The sequence below is a fragment of the Triticum urartu genome, chromosome 3A (genome assembly GCF_056163025.1).
Source record: "Triticum urartu cultivar PI428250 chromosome 3A, HENAU_Tu73, whole genome shotgun sequence".
Lineage (NCBI taxonomy): Eukaryota > Viridiplantae > Streptophyta > Magnoliopsida > Poales > Poaceae > Triticum > Triticum urartu.
In genome coordinates, this window is record NC_141875.1 from 395,807,661 (window position 1) to 395,824,340 (window position 16,680).

The window sequence follows — 16,680 nt, forward strand, 5'->3', positions numbered from 1 at the left end:
TACAGTCTTCTTGCGAATATTTCACAGCTATATTCACTTGGTCACACACCAAACTCATGGGAATCTCTTTTACGTCCGGTCTCTGAGGTCCAACTCGGGCCATATGATTCGGATCGAGCCCGGTGTAGCGCGTTTTCACCATTGCGCATGCCTCTCGTGCACCTTCCCAGCATGCAGACACCTTCCATAGCTCAAAACAGCGTCAGGCACCTTTGAATAGGTTCGCCAACCCCTCCATACTTTCTGGAGGGGCACCGGATGGCCATAAAGCTTTAGCCATACTTCTCATGGCTTTTCGGGCCCGCTCATGCACCACGGACAACTCTTTTAGCACGTCGCCTCGAAATCCAGATACTTCTTCCTCATCTCGCCCGGTTAACAAACCTGCAAAAAAAGCATTATGACAATCTGAATTAGGGGATGCTATGAGTCCCTTGGATGGTTCAAAAGGTCATACTGAATATGCCGCATTTCAACTTCTTATTTTCTTTTTGCGCTTCCGATAACTGCGCGTTTAAACTCTTTATCTCTTCGGCTTGTTTATGCTTTTCCTCCTCGAGTCTGTTATTTGAGGAATTAAGCTTGGGGATGCCTGATACGTCTCCAACGTATCTATAATTTTTGATTGCTCCATGCTATATTATCTACTGTTTTGGACTATATTGGGCTTTATTTTCCACTTTTATATTAATTTTGGGACTAACCTATTAACCGGAGGCCCAGCCCAGAATTGTTGTTTTTTTTCCTATTTCAGTGTTTTGAAGAAACGGAATATCAAACGGAGTCCAAACGGAATGAAACCTTCGGGAACGTGATTTTCTCACCGAACGTGATCCAGGAGACTTGGACCCTGCGCCAAGGCATCAGAGAGGCGATCACGAGGGTGGGGGGCGCCCCCCCTAGGGCGCGCCCCCTGCCTTGTGGGCCCCTCGGTGCTCCACCGACGTACTTCTTCCTCCTATATATACCTACGTACCCCAAACGAACAGAACAAGAGCCAAAAACCTAATTCCACCACCGCAACTTTCTGTATCCACGAGAACCCATCTTGGGGCCTGTTCCGGAGCTCCGCCGGAGAGGGCCGTTGTCGGTGTCAAAACTGGCGGATCTCGAGTAGGGGGTCCCGAACTATGCGTCTAGGCCGGATGGTAATAGGAGGCAAGGGACATGAAGTTTTACCCAAGTTCAGGACCTCTCGATGGAGGTAAAACCCTACGTCTTGCTTGATTAATATTGATGATATGGGTAGTACAAGAGTAGATCTACCACGAGATCAAAGAGGCTAAACCCTAGAAGCTAGCCTATGGTATGATTGTTGATGTGTATATCGTCCTACGGACTAAAACCCCCCGGTTTATATAGACACCGGAGAGGGTTAGGGTTACATAGAGTCGGTTACAATGGTAGGAGATCTGAACATCCGTATCGCCAAGCTTGCCTTCCACGCCAAGGAAAGTCCCCTCCGGACACGGGACGGAGTCTTCAATCTTGCATATTCATAGTCCAGGAGTCCGGCTGAAGGTATAGTTCGGCTATCCGAACACCCCCTAATCCAGGACTCCCTCAGTAGCCCCTGAACCAGGCTTCAATGACGACGAGTTCGGCGCGCAGTTTGTCTTCAGCATTGCAAGGAGGGTTCCTCCTCCAAGTACTTCATAGAAGATTTTGAACACAAAGATAGTTTCCGGCTCTGCAAAATAAGTTTCCACATATTGCCATAGAGAGAATAATATTTACACAAATCTAATCTGCTGACGTATTCCGTAGCGTGACACACCACGGACAAGCCTTTATCCGAGTCGTTTCAGTATCCCACCTCAGCGCGTTATGCGAGGCAGCTTCCTTGGCACGTCTTGTCAAAGCAGAGATCGTGTCCCCTTATTCCGGGATTCTCATCAATACGGGCGTGGGTAACCCAACCGCGCCTTTGATTACAGCGCTTGTAGATAAACGAGTTTTACCAGGCTGGTGGGGACATGTAGTTGCGTCCACCCATATAAGGGGATAAGGATCCACCTTTTCACCCACGCCTTCTTCCTCCTTTTCCTATCCATTCTTGCGTACTCGAGCTCCAGCGCCCAAGTCCGCACTACCACCTCAACCCTCTCCAGTCATGTCCGGAGCGGGAGGCAAGTGGATGGTCTCCTCTGTCACGGAGGGACACATCAAAAAGCTGAGGAAGGCCGGATATCTGGCTAGCGACATCACGCACCGGCTTCCCGAAACGGGGCAGCTCATCCCCACTCCCAGGCCCCATGAGAGGGTGGTATTCCTCCCCCATTTCCTCCGCGGACTGGGCTTCCCTCTACATCCATTTGTCCGGGGGCTCATGTTCTACTATGGCCTGGATTTCCACGATCTGGCCCCGAACTTCGTCCTCAACATCTCGGCGTTTATCGTCGTGTGCGAGGCCTTCCTCCGCATCCGCCCCCATTTCGGGCTCTGGCTAAAGACTTTCAACGTCAAGCCGAAGGTGGTGCGCGGCAGCCAGGCGGAGTGCGGAGGCGCTATGGTGGGCAAGATGGCCAACGTCCTGTGGCTCGAGGGCTCCTTTGTGGAGACCCTGAAGGGGTGGCAATCATGGTGGTTTTACGTCACCGAGCCGCGCGACGCCGGATGGGTCGCACCCCCTGAGTTTCGATCTGGCCCCCCTACGCGGCTCACCTCCTGGAAGGAGACAGGCCTGTCTTGGGGTAAAAAAGGAGAGCTGACCGGACTCCAAACATGCATCCAAACCCTGGTGGACAAGAAGCTCAAACTTGTCAACGTAGTCCAGGTTATGCTCATCCGCTTGATCCTCCCGTGCCAACGACGGGCTTTCAACCTGTGGGAGTTCGACCCAGCACGGCACCAAACTCTGAGCAGGCTCTTCGACATGACATACGAAGATGCCTAGAAGGTGCTTTTCAAGGGCGCCGAGGCTCCCGCATCCGCTACTGAGGATCGCGGATTCAGTGCGCAGCATCATGCGCTCGCGGTAAGCTGTTTTTTTCCTTTTACAGGGTGTCAGTTTTCCATAGTTTGACTCTATGCGGGATCTAAGCTCCCTTTCCTCTGACAGGATTGGCAGGTGATGTCTGGACAGATCAACTGTCCGGCCCCTTTGCCCGAAGGCCCAGCAGACGCTCGCTTGGCGAGGCTGCTCGTTCCGGCGCCCTATGTGGTGCCGGAGAAGAAGGCCACGAAAAGGGCCACGGGGACTCGAAAGAGCGCCCGGCGCCAGGAGGTGTCGGATTCATCATCCGACAGTCCAGAAGCGCCTTCCTCTCGCGAAGACGAGAAGGAAGAAGAAGAGACCTCTCCCCCTCCAGCGGGAGGAGAGAAGAAAAGGAAGGCCGCCCTCTCTGAGGAGGCCGGAGGGTCCAAGAAGGGGAAAACCCTTCCTCCGGACTACTCCGCCGACGCCGACGACGGCGGAGATGAGTGGCAGCCCAGGGCCAAGCACCTGGCAAAATCGTAAGTATCGGGATACCGGAGTAGTTCATAGTATTCGTTTATTCCACAACTTTCCCTTATGTCGAATATGCTTATGCAGCCCACCCAAAGACCGGCTCGACACGTCGTCGAGCGGCTCACTGGACTCGTCGGATGTGAACTCGCTTCCGACAGCTTCCTCCCCCCGCCCTATGGACGACACCGCGGTGTTGTCCCAACAGGTGCCAAGTAGGGAGGAGGTGGTCCCGGAGGCGCCGCAAGGCGACCTCCCGGACTCCAGGAATAAAGGGGATGAAACCCCCCAGGGCTCCAAGTCCGGCTCTAGGCCGGACACCGCTCCGGAACCTTCAAGGGTTCCGGAGTCCGGCGGGGGACCACCTTCCAAGATGAGCAAGTCCACCGTGCCGGCGACCCCCGTCCACCCGGAGGCGCCGGACAATATGTTGGAGGCGCTCCAAGGCGCCTCCATCGACGAGGAGCACCACGCTATTATGAGTGCGGTGGTCCAGAAGGTTCAGTCTGCCAAGAGCGGACTGACTGAAGCTTGTACTAGCCTTTTGACAGGCTTTGAGGTAAGTAAATAATGTGTAAATAATATTACCACATAGACAGTAGCCCCTGATGCTCTGTTGGGTGTTCGGGAAGAAAAGCCGAATAGAGGATCAAAAAATTCGCAAGAGTCTAACAAAAATGAGTCAATATGCATGTGCAGGCTACCCTGCTTGCGTCCGCCGCACTGACTGTGGAAGTGGACACGCTAAAGCAGGACCTTGAAAGGTCCGAGCAAGAGCTCGAGCGTGCCAAGAAGCAGCTCGAGGACAATGAAGGTAAGAAATACCTTGTTAAAAATATATATATATAAGGTGAAATTGCAAAAAATGACAGGATTATTGTGGCTATTGTAGGGGCCATGTCTGAGGCGGCGACCCTTAAGCAAGCGCTGGACGAGGCCAAGAAGAATTCGGCCTCGGAGCGCACCGAGCGGGAGAAGTATGAGGCCGAGGTTGGCAAGGTGCGGTAAGAGCTCCAGGCTCTCATGGAAAAACATGAGAGTTTGGAGCGTGACTCGAAGACGCAAGCATCCGAGCTTGCGGTGGCTATTGAAAATGCCAAATCTGCCAAGGCCGAATCCTAGAAGACCCTCCAGGAGTTGGATGAGGTGAAGAAGATAGCGGCGGGTAAGGCATTCTTTATGCAAAGTAAACACATCAACGTGAGTTACTTGATACTTACCCAAATCCAGAGCTCTCCAGGGGCATTTGCAGATCTTCCCCGGAGTGTATCCGATGCCGCCGCATTCTATCGAGCCGAGGAGGGCAGCTCGACGGAGAAGGTGTTCTGGTCTCAGTATGCTGAGGCCGGACACCCCGTGCCCCTGAGCGACCAGCTGAAGCAACTGGTTGAGCTCCACAAGGCGGCCGAACAGGCCATGAAGGGCCTCCTAGTTCGGCTGTGGCCTGGAGAGGCTCTGCCTGGGAGCTATTTCGGGCTGGTGCGGCGGCTGGTGGAGGCATGTCCAAGGCTCGAAGTCATCAAGCGCTCCGTCTGTATTGAAGGTGCCCGTAGGGCCTTTACCCGTGCTAAGGTGCACTGGGGCAGGCTGGATGCGGAGAAGCTTGTGAAGAACGGGCCACCAGCGGGGAAAGAGCATCGCAAGCCCGAAAAATACTATAAGGATGTTCTGAAGGGTGCCCGCCTTGTGGCGGATGAATGTACTAGGGATGTAATTTTTGAGTAAAACTCGCTTGTGTTTGTCCTGTGCGCTGAAAACTTGTTCATATGCGCTGAGCAATGCTGCTAGAATTTAAAATATTACCTTCTGTGCGGCTGTTTATCAATACTGAGAGATGGCGAGTCATCGGCTGCTGCCCCCTTGCCGCTAGTGCTGGGGTGTTCGGGGATAAACCTGAGCGCTCTTTTTCCCATGTTTGGGTCCGTTGAGGGAGGCGCTCAGCCCAACGAACAAGGCAATCGGACTATAATGTGTGAATACTCTCACTTAGCCATAGAATTCTATAATTTTAAATTTCGGCGAAGCCCCTAGTATTCGGAAGACCGAGTTCGGGGCGCTATCCACACCTTGGCCGGACAGAGCCGGCTCCTCGCCCTAAGCGGCATAAGTCTTTAGGGACTTGAAAAAACCTCTCGAATAGCGACCAGCTCTTGCTTCATCATGACAGTCAGTTTTAGCTTTCTCCACTGAGGTGCTCGACCCAGCTCAACAGGGGCACAATCGCAGTGGTTCTCCTAGTGCTACCTTAGCCGATATAGCGGAACGTAAGGCACCAAAACATAGGAGCCGGGCAAACCCAACTATTGACCCAAGACATGATTCGGAGCCGATGCATATAATGCTATAAGTTCAGGGTGCCGCACTTGTTAAAGTGTTCGGACTTCTCACACCATTGAGGGGTACGAAAGCCCCTGGCGTATTTTGGCCGTACCAATGTGTACGGGTGCAACATGTCATTAAGGAACATATAAAAAAAGGTAATGCAAAAATAAACGAAATCTATGCATTGTTTATTAAAGGTAGCTGCGATCAAAGCAGAACGATACAAGTAATGCGATAAACGAAAAGTTGGACTATTTAACATGTCTGCTCCAGGGGCAAGCTGCGGAATAGTATGCGAAACAGGTATACTGCTTGTGATAGAGACCACCTGGGATTTCTGTAATGCGGCATGGCTTGTCTGCTTCCCTGGTTCTTGTGTCGTTTGTGTGGCAATTGAACTGCCGAACAGGCCTTCCGGAGAGTAGAGTCCTGGAAGTAAGAGAAAAGTAAAAAAATTCGGCAGCCCCTGGTGCGGTTTAAGCCGTGTTTTGGGCGTGCCGTGATGGTGCCCCTCCCCCTATGCCCATGGTATTTCCAGAGCGTAGTTATGGACGCGAAGTACTGGCGTCACCTTTTTGCGAGGGTTGGGGTTGGGGCCGCATTGCTACGCCTGCTCGGAACGTGCCAGGCGGTCTTGTTGTAGGTTACTCCGGGCGCGCTTGACGGTGTCCGGACGTTTAACGACCAGACTGGAGAACTTCCTGGAGAGGCTGCTTTGTACTTCCACTACAAGGGCCGCCATGTGCTCCTCCATTCGGAGGGAGCGTTCGGTGTTTCCATTGACCGTAATTACTCCACGAGGGCCTGGCATCTTGAGCTTAAGGTATGCGTAGTGCGGTACCGCATTGAATTTGGCGAATGCGGTTCGTCCGAGCAGTGCATGATAGCCACTGCGGAATGGGACTATGTCGAAGATCAATTCCTCGCTTCAGAAATTATCCGGGGATCCGAAGACCACTTCAAGTGTGACTGAGCCTATACAGTTGGCCTCTACACCTGGTATTACGCCTTTAAAGGTCGTTTTGGTGGGCTTAATCCTCGAGGGATCGATGCCCATTTTTCGCACTGTATCCTGGTAAAGCAGGTTCAGGCTACTGCCGCCATCCATGAGGACTCTAGTGAGATGAAATCCGTCAATAATTGGGTCTAGAACCAATGCGGCAAATCTGCCATGATGGATGCTAGTGGGATGGTCTCTTCGATCAAAGATGATCGGGCAGGAAGACCATGGGTTGAATTTTGGGGCGACTGGCTCTACCGCGTATACGTCCCTTAACGCGCACTTCCGCTCCCTTTTGGGGACGTGGGTGGCGTATATCATGTTCACCGTCCGCACTTGTGGGGGAAAACCCTTCTGTCCATTGTTATTCGGCGGCCGGGGCTCCTTGTCGTCATCGCTATGCAGCCCCTTATCTTCATTATCGGCGCTTAACTTGCCTGCCTGCTTGAACACCCAACAATCCCTGTTGGTGTGATTGGACGGCTTTTCGGGGGTGCCATGTATTTGGCACAAGCGGTCGAGTATTCGGTCCAAGCTGGACGGGCCCCTAGGATTCCTTTTGAATGGCTTCTTTCGCTGACCGGATTTAGAGCCTCTGAATCCGGCATTAACTGTCGTATCCTCAGCATTGTCGCCGTTAATGTGGCGCTTCTGCTTGTTGCGATGCGACCTGCCACTAATGTCCCTGGTGTCCGAACTACCAGGGTTCTTGGTCATATTGTTGCTACGAGCGAGCCAGCTGTCTTCTCCCGCGCAAAAGCGGGTCATGAGTGTCGTGAGTGCTGCCATAGATTTCGGCTTTTCCTGTCCGAGGTGCCGGGCCAGCCACTCGTCACGGATATTGTGCTTGAAGGCTGCTAGGGCCTCAGCGTCCGGACAGTCGACTATTTGATTTTTCTTTGTTAGGAACCGTGTCCAGAATTGTCTGGCCGATTCCTCTGGCTACTGGATTACGTGACTTAGGTCATTGGCGTTTGGGGGTCGCACATAAGTGCCCTGGAAATTGTCGAGGAATGCGGCTTCCAGGTCCTCCCAACAACTGATTGACCCTGTTGGCAAGCTGTTGAGCCAATGCCGGGCTGGTCCTTTAAGCTTGAGTGGGAGGTATTTGATGGCGTGAAAATCGTCGCCGCGGGCCATGTGGATATGAAGGAGATAATCCTCGATCCATACCGCAGGGTCTGTTGTGCCATCATATGATTCAATGTTTACGGGTTTGAAACCCTCGGGGATTTGATGATCCATTATTTCGTCTGTAAAGCACAGTGGGTGTGCGGCGCCTCTATACTGGGCGATATCATGACGTAGCTCCAATGAGCTTTGTCTACTGTGTTCGGCCCTGCCGAATGTGTGGCCAGCGTGACGGTTACTGTCTCAAGCCATGGGGTGCCCATGCGATCCGTAGATCGATCATGTTTGCCTTGTCTTGTCCTCCAACATGTCTCGTAAGTCCGACGCATATTCCCATGCCTTGGTACGGGGTGCGGCTTGAGTGGAGGGCCGGGAGGCCTCTCTGTCACGGCCACGAGGTGGCCGTTCGGCCGCATCAAGTGCTTCCTCCTCTAATCGGGGTAGCAACCTGCGCTTTGGGTAACTCTTGGAGGGGCATTCGAGTTTATGCTCTTCGGCCGCAAGGACTTCGGTCCATCTGTCAACTAGCAAATCTTGATCAGCTCTGAGTTGTTGCTGTTTTTTCTTGAGGCTTCTTGCCGTGGCGATAAGCCTGCGTTGGAAACGCTTTTGCTCAACGGGATCCTCTGGCACGATGAATTCGTCGTCGTCGAGGCTTGCCTCGTCTTCGGAGGGAGGCATATAATTATCGTCCTCAACCTCTCTGTCTGCCGCTCTCTCATGAGGGTTGGTTTCTCCATTCTCCTGTGCTAAACCTTGCTGGAGGGGGTTTTCTTCGGCACTCTCCGGAGTATTATTATCTCCCGTTCTGGAATCACCGTTTTTGTGTTGGCGGGATTTTGAGCGGCGCCGCTGACGCCGACGCTTTTGCTGTTTCTTGGAGGGGTCATCCTCCATTGTTCCATCACCATCTCCCTCTTTTGGGGTGTCCACCATGTATATGTCATATGACGAGGTGGCTTTCCAGGGCCTAGTAGGCGCTGGTTCTTCATCATCTCCTTCATCGGCGTCCATACCGTCGATGTCTTCGTAGTCGTAGTCGAGCATGTCGGTTAAATCGTCGACAGTGGCTACAAAGTGGGTGGTGGGTGGGTTTTGAATTTCTTCATCGTCCGTACCCCAACCTTGCTGACCGTAGTCCGGCCAGGGCTCTCCTGATAAAGAGAGAGACTTCAGTGACTTCAGGATATCGCCGAAAGGCGAGTGCTGAAAGACGTCCGCGACTGTGAACTCCATGATCGGCGCCCAATCGGATTCGATCGGCGGGGGCGCAGAGGGTTCGGAGTCCGGAGAAGGATCCGGCTCCATGGAGTCACGAGTCTCGCAGAGTACGGGGCTGGTGTTCGGCTCAACCGCCGTTGGGATCACAGCCCCCGAGGTGGCGTCCAACCACCCATCCTCGATCGGCGTGGTTGGCTCCGAACTAAGGGTCGGAGCCGATGCGGGTGCGGCCTCCAGGGCACTATTCGACGGCAGAGCTAGATCATGCTCGTCGTGACAGTGCGGCGCGCTCGGCGGTGGTTCGAGTCTGTCGAAGATCAAGTCCCCACAGATGTCAGCCGTGTAGTTTAAATTTCCGAATCTGACCTGACGGTCAGGGGCGTAGCTTTCGATCTGCTCTAGATGGCCAAGTGAATTGGCCCGCAGTGCGAAGCCGCCAAAGACAAAGATCTGTCCGGGGAGGAAGGTCTCACCCTGGACTGCATCGCCATTGATGATCGTAGGAGCCATCGGGCCTGACGGCAACGACACAGAGGAACTCTCAATGAAAGCACCAATGTCGATGTAAAAACCGGTGGATCTCGGGTAGGGGGTCCCGAACTGTTCGTCTAGGCCGGATGGTAACAGGAGGCAAGGGACACGAAGTTTTACCCAGGTTCGGGCCCTCTCGATGGAGGTAAAACCCTACGTCCTGCTTGATTAATATTGATGATATGGGTAGTACAAGAGTAGATCTACCACGAGATCAGAGAGGCTAAACCCTAGAAGCTAGCCTATGGTATGATTGTTGATGTGTATATCGTCCTACGGACTAAAACCCCCCGGTTTATATAAACACCGGAGAGGGTTAGGGTTACATAGAGTCGATTACAATGGTAGGAGATCTGAACATCCATATCGCCAATCTTGCCTTCCACGCCAAGGAAAGTCCCCTCCGGACACGGGACGGAGTCTTAAATCTTGCATCTTCATAGTCCAGGAATCCGGCTGAAGGTATAGTTCGGCTATCCGAACACCCCCTAATCCAGGACTCCCTCAGCCGTCATCACGGAGGGCTTCTACATCATCATAGCCTCTCCGATGAAGTGTGAGTAGTTTACCTCAGACCTTCGGGTCCATAGTTAGTAGCTAGATGGCTTCTTCTCTCTTTTTGGATCTCAATACAAAGTTCCCCCCCTCTCTTGTGGAGATCTATTCGATGTAATCTTCTTCTTTTTGCGGTGTGTTTGTTGAGACCGATGAATTGTGGGTTTATGATCAAGTCTATCTATGAATAATATTTGAATCTTCTCTGAATTATTTTATGTATGATTGGTTATCTTTGCAAGTCTCTTCGAATTATCCGTTTGGTTTGGCCAACTAGATTGGTAGTTCTTGCCATGGGAGAAGTGCTTAGCTTTGGGTTCGATCTTGCGGTGTCCTTTCCCAGTGACAGAAGGGGAAGCAAGGCACGTATTGCATCATTGCCATCGAGGATAACAAGATGGGGTTTATTTCATATTGCATGAATTTATCTCTCTACATCATGTCATCTTGCTTAAGGCGTTACTCTGTTTTTAACTTAATACTCTAGATGCATGCTGGATAGCGGTCGATGAGTGGAGTAATAGTAGTAGATGCATAATCGTTTCGGTCTACTTGTCACGGACGTGATGCCTATATACATGATCATGCCTAGATATTCTCATAACTATGCTCAATTCTATCAATTGCTCAACAGTAATTTGTTCACCCACCGTAGAATACTTATGCTCTTAAGAGAAGCCAAGTGAAACCTATGGCCCCCGGGTCTATTCTCATCATATTAATCTCCATCACTTTAATCTTGTTTTGCTTTTTACTTTGCCTTTTACTTTTCACTTTGCATCTTTATACCAAAAATACCAAAAATATTATATCTATCAGATCTCACTCTCGTAAGTGACTGTGAAGGGATTGACAACCCCTAATCGCGTTGCTTGCGAGCAGCTATCGTTTTGTGCAGGTACGAGGGACTTGAGCGTGGCCTCCTACTGGATTGATACCTTGGTTCTCAAAAACTGAGGGAAATACTTACGCTACTCTACTGCATCATCCCTTCCTCTTCGGGGAAATCCAATGCAAGCTCAAGAGGTAGCAAGAAGGATTTCTGGTGCCGTTGCCGGGGAGTCTACGCTAAAGTCAACATACCAAGTACCCATCACAATCCCTATCTCTCGCATTACATTATTTGCCATTTGCCTATTGTTTTCCTCTCGCCCACTTCACCCTTGCCGTTTTATTCGCCCTCTCTCTCTCTATCCTCCCTCTCTATTTGCCTCTTTTTGCCCGCTTGCCTTTTGTTTGCTCGTGTGTTGGATTGCTTGTTTGTCGCGATGGCTCAACCGAGATTTGGTGATCTTCACCTTAAAGGGTTAGAGGAGATTGAAAACAACGTTAGGAAGTTTATGGTTTTGCAATTCAAGCATAATAATTTCTTTAGAAACGAGCTTAAGGAACAAAAAGGTTTTATGAGCTATATGAATAAAGAGCTTGATGATATGTCTAAAGAATTTGATGGTATAAGATCCCAAATTGCTCGTCTAGAAAAGACGACTGCTAAAATTTCGGATATGCAAGCCACCTTAGTCAATAAGATGGCCGCTAAACTGAATTCCAATGAAAATCAAGATGAAGATCTAAAAGTTATTGATGTGTCTCCTATTAAATCTTTGTTTTGCAATATGAATCTTGATGAAACTGAATATGATCTTCCTTTACCTAGAAGGCGTTCTAAAAATTCGGAATATTTAGATCTTTATGATGAAATTGATGAAAGTGGGATTGAAAGAAATAAAAATCTAGATGTTGCTAAACCCACTATATTGGATTTCAAGGAATTTAATTATGAAAGTTGCTCTTTAATTGATTGTATTTCCTTGTTGCAATCTGTGCTAAATTCTCCACATGCTTATAGTCAAAAGAAAGCCTTCACCGAACATATTGTTGATGCGTTGATGCAATATTATGAAGAAAAACTTGAGTTGAAAGTTTCTATCCCTAGAAAACTCTATGATGAGTGGGAACCAACTACTAAAATTAAAATTAAAGATCATGAGTTTTATGCTTTGTGTGATTTGGGTGCTAGTGTCTCTACTATTCCCAAGACTTTGTGTGATTTGCTAGATTTCCGTAATTTTGATGATTGCTCTCTAAACTTGCATCTTGCGGATTCTACTATTAAGAAACCTATGGGAAGGATTAATGATGTTCTTATTGTTGCAAATAGGAATTATGTGCCCGTAGATTTCATTGTTCTTGATATAGATTGCAATCCTTCTTGCCCTATTATTCTTGGTAGACCTTTCCTTAGAACGGTTGGTGCGATTATTGATATGAAGGAAGGGAATATTAGATTTCAATTTCCATTAAAAAAGGGCATGGAACACTTTCCAAGAAAGAAAATAAAATTGCCATATGAAACTATCATGAGAGCCACTTATGGATTGCCTACCAAAGATGGCAATACCTAGCTCTATCCTCGCTTTTATGCCTAGCTAGGGGCGTTAAACGATAGCGCTTGTTGGGAGGCAACCCAATTTTATTTTTATTCCTTGCTTTTTGCTCCTGTTTAGTAATACATAAATTATCTAGCCTCTTTTTTGGTTGTGTTTTTTGTGTTTAATTAGTGTTTGTACCAAGTAGAACCGTTGGGAAGACTTGGGGAAAGTCTTGTTGAACTTGCTGTGAAAAACAGAAACTTTAGCGCTCACGAGAACTGCTGTAATTTTTATTTGAAGAGTGCTATTTAGTTAATTCTTTTTGAAGATGATTAATAGATAAATTACTCACGTCCAGCAATTTATTTTAGAATTTTTGGGGTTCCAGATCTTGCGCTAGCTACAGATTACTACAGACTGTTCTGTTTTTGACAGATTCTGTTTTTCGTGTGTTGTTTGCTTATTTTGATGAATCTATGGTTAGTAAAATAGTTTATAATCCATAGAGAAGTTGGAATAAAGTAGGTTTAACACCAATATAAATAAAGAATGAGTTCATTACAGTACCTTTAAGTGGTCTTTTGTTTTCTTTCGCTAACGGAGCTCATGAGTTTTCTACTTTAAGTTTTGTGTTGTGAAGTTTTCAAGTTTTGGGTGAATTCTTTTGATGGATTATGGAACAAGGAGTGGCAAGAGCCTAATCTTGGGGATTCCCATGGCACCCCCAAGATAATCCAAGGACACCAAAAAGTCAAAGTTTGGGGATGCCCCGGAAGGCATCCCCTCTTTCGTCCACTTCCATCGGTAATTTACTTGGAGCTATATTTTTATTCACCAACATGATATGTGTTTTGCTTGGAGCATCTTGTATTATTTTTGTCTTTGTGTTTTAGTATGCCACAATCATCCTTGCTGTACACACCTTTTGAGAGAGCCATACATGAAACTAAATTTGATAGAATACTCTATGTGCTTCACTTATATCTTTTGAGCATTATAATTTTGCTCTATGTGCTTCACTTATATCTTTTTGAGCTAAGTAGTTTTGCTCTATGTGCTTCACTTATATCTTTTTGAGCTAAGTAGTTTTGCTCTATGTGCTTCACTTATGTGACGCCCCCAATTTGACCGTACACTAATCATACACTCAAACGTGTACGATCAAGATCAGGGACTCACGGGAAGATATCACAACACAACTCTACGAATAAAATAAGTCATACAAGCATCATATTACAAGCCAGGGGCCTCGAAGGCTCGAATACAAGAGCTCGATCATAGAAGAGTTAGCGGAAGCAACAATATCTGAGTACAAACATAAGTTAAACAAGTTTGCCTTAAAAGGCTAGCACAAACTGGGATACAGATCGAAAGAGGCGCATGCCTGCTGCCTCGGATCCTCCTAAACTAATCCTGGTCTTCGTCAGCGGGCTACACGTAGTAGGCACCTCCCGAGTAGTAGTAGTCGTCGTCGACGGTGGCGTCTGGCTCCTGGGCTCCATCGTCTGGTCGCAGCAATCGGGTATAGGAAGGGGGAAAAGGGGGAGTAAAGCAACCGTGAGTACTCATCCAAAGTACTCGCAAGCAAGGAGCTACACTACATATGTATGCATTGGTATCAAATGGAATAAGGGTATCATACGTGGACTGAACTGCAGAATGCCGGAATAAGGAGGGGATAGCTAGTCCTTATCGAAGACTACACTTCTAGCCACCTCCATCTTGCAGCAGCTAGAAGAGATTAGATGGTAAATTCACCAAGTAGCATCGTGTAGCATAAACCTAACCGATGATCCTCCCCTCGTCGCCCTGTGAGAGAGCGATCACCGGTTGTATCTGGTACTTGGAAGGGTGTGTTTTATTAAGTATCCGGATCTAGTTGTCATAAGGTCAAGGTACAAATCCAAGTCGTCCTGTTACCGAAGATCGCGGCTATTCGAATAGATTACTTTCCCTGCAAGGGTGCACCACATTTCCCAACACACTCAATCCCCTTTGTCCGGACACACTTTCCTGGGTCATGCCCGGCCTCGGAAGATCGACACTTCGCAGCCCTACCTAGGCACAACAGAGAGGTCAGCACGCCGGTCTAAATCCTATGGCGCAGGGGTCTGGGCCCATCACCCTTTGCACACCTGCATGTTGCGAACGCGGCCGGAAGTAGAACTAGCCTCCTTAATACGAGAGCAGGCTTATGGTCCAATCCGGCGCGTGCCGCTCAGTCGCTGACGTCACGAAGGCTTCGGCTGATACCACGACGTCGAGTGCCCATAATTGTCCCCGCGTAGATGGTTAGTGCGTATAGGCCAGTGGCCAGACTCACATCAAATACCAAGATCTCGTTAAACGTGTTATCTTGAAATAACCGCGAACGCCGACCAGGGCCAGGCCCACCTCTCTCCTAGGTGGTCTCAACCTGCCCTGTCACTCCGCCTCAAACTAACAGTCGGGGGCCGTCGGGAATCCAGGCCCACCTCTACCGGGATGGAGCCACCTGCCCCTTCAGCCCCCATCTCCGAACAGTATCATAAGTAAAGTAACAGTATAAAGTATATACCATATGCCCGTGATCACCTCCCGAAGTGATCACGGCCCAGTAGTATAGCATGGCAGACAGACAAGAGTGAAGGGCCACTAATGAAGTACTAGCAACCTATACTAGGCATGTAGGATTGCAGGTAAGGTATCAACAGTGGTAGCAACAATGATAGGCTATGCATCAGGACAGGATTAACGGAAAGTAGTAATATGCTACACTACTCTAATGCAAGCAGCATAGAGAAGAGTAGGCGATATCTGGTGATCAAGGAGGGGGCTTGCCTGGAAGCTCTGTTGCATAAGAAGGGTCGTCGGTGACGTAGTCGTACTCGGTGGCATCAGCGCCGGTCTCGGGGTCTACCGGGGAAGAAGAGGGGGAAAGAAACAGTAAATACGGAGCAAACAAAGCATCACAAAATGTAACGAGACAAAACGCGGTGCTAGGTATGCCCTAACGTCGTAGGAGGTGATACCGGCGAAGGGGGGGGGGACATCCGGGAAAATATCCCCGGTGTTTCGCGTTTTCAGACAGATGAACCGGAGGGGGAAAGTTGCGTGTTCGCTATGCTAGGGATGCATGGCTGACAAACGGGCTACGTATCCGGATTCGTCTCGTCGTTCTGAGCAACTTTCATGTAGAAAGTATTTTCATCTGAGCTACGGTTTATTTTATATGATTTTCTAAAGTTTTAAATCATTTTTATAATTTATTTAATTAATTTAATCCAACATTATCCAGAGTAGTGCACGCTGACGTCAGCATGACGTCAACAGTTGACAGTTGACCTGGTCAACCTGACGTGTGGGCCCCGTGGGACCCACCTATCATTCTCTGTTTAGTTTAATTAGGGTTTAGGTTAATTAATTACTATTTAGTTTAATTAATCAAAATTAATTAATTTAATTAATTCTTTAATTAATTAATTAATTATTTTTTATTACTATTTATTACTATTTTTTAAATTCTTTTTTAATCATTCTCAGGGCTAGGCCCACTATCATTGGGCCAGGGGGGCCTTAGCGGTTCGGGCTATCGGGAATGTGGGTGCGGGTGCCTGACGGGGCGAACCCGAGGGCAGCGTAGCCCGCCTGGGCGTGGAGGCGAGACTGTCGGGCGTGGCGGGGCGCCGGCAGCCACCAGCAGAGGCAAGCGGCAGCCCCAAGCGGGTTGCACGTGCGGCGGATGTGTGGATGGCGCGATGAAGCCGAGGCAGGAGGTGGGGCGACAGGGGGGCGCGGCGTGACGGGGCGGAGGCGGCGCTGGTCAGGCGGCATGGGCGGAGGCAGGGTACAACGGCGGCGGCGAGCGGCTGCGCTAGTCCAGGCCGTGGCCGGAGCGGCGAGCAGGGACCGCGGGGCTACGACGGACGAGGCCACCGCAGGCGGGCCGCGCGAGCTGCGGTGCGGGTGCGTGAGCACGAGTGGGCGGGCACGGCATCAGGCGCGCGGACGAGCGCACGGGCGAGGGGCGACGGCGCATGAGCGGGAGGAGCAGCGAGTGAGGCATGGCCCCTGCAACGGCGCGGATGGCCGCGGCGAACGGCGTCCGACAGGGGGAGAGG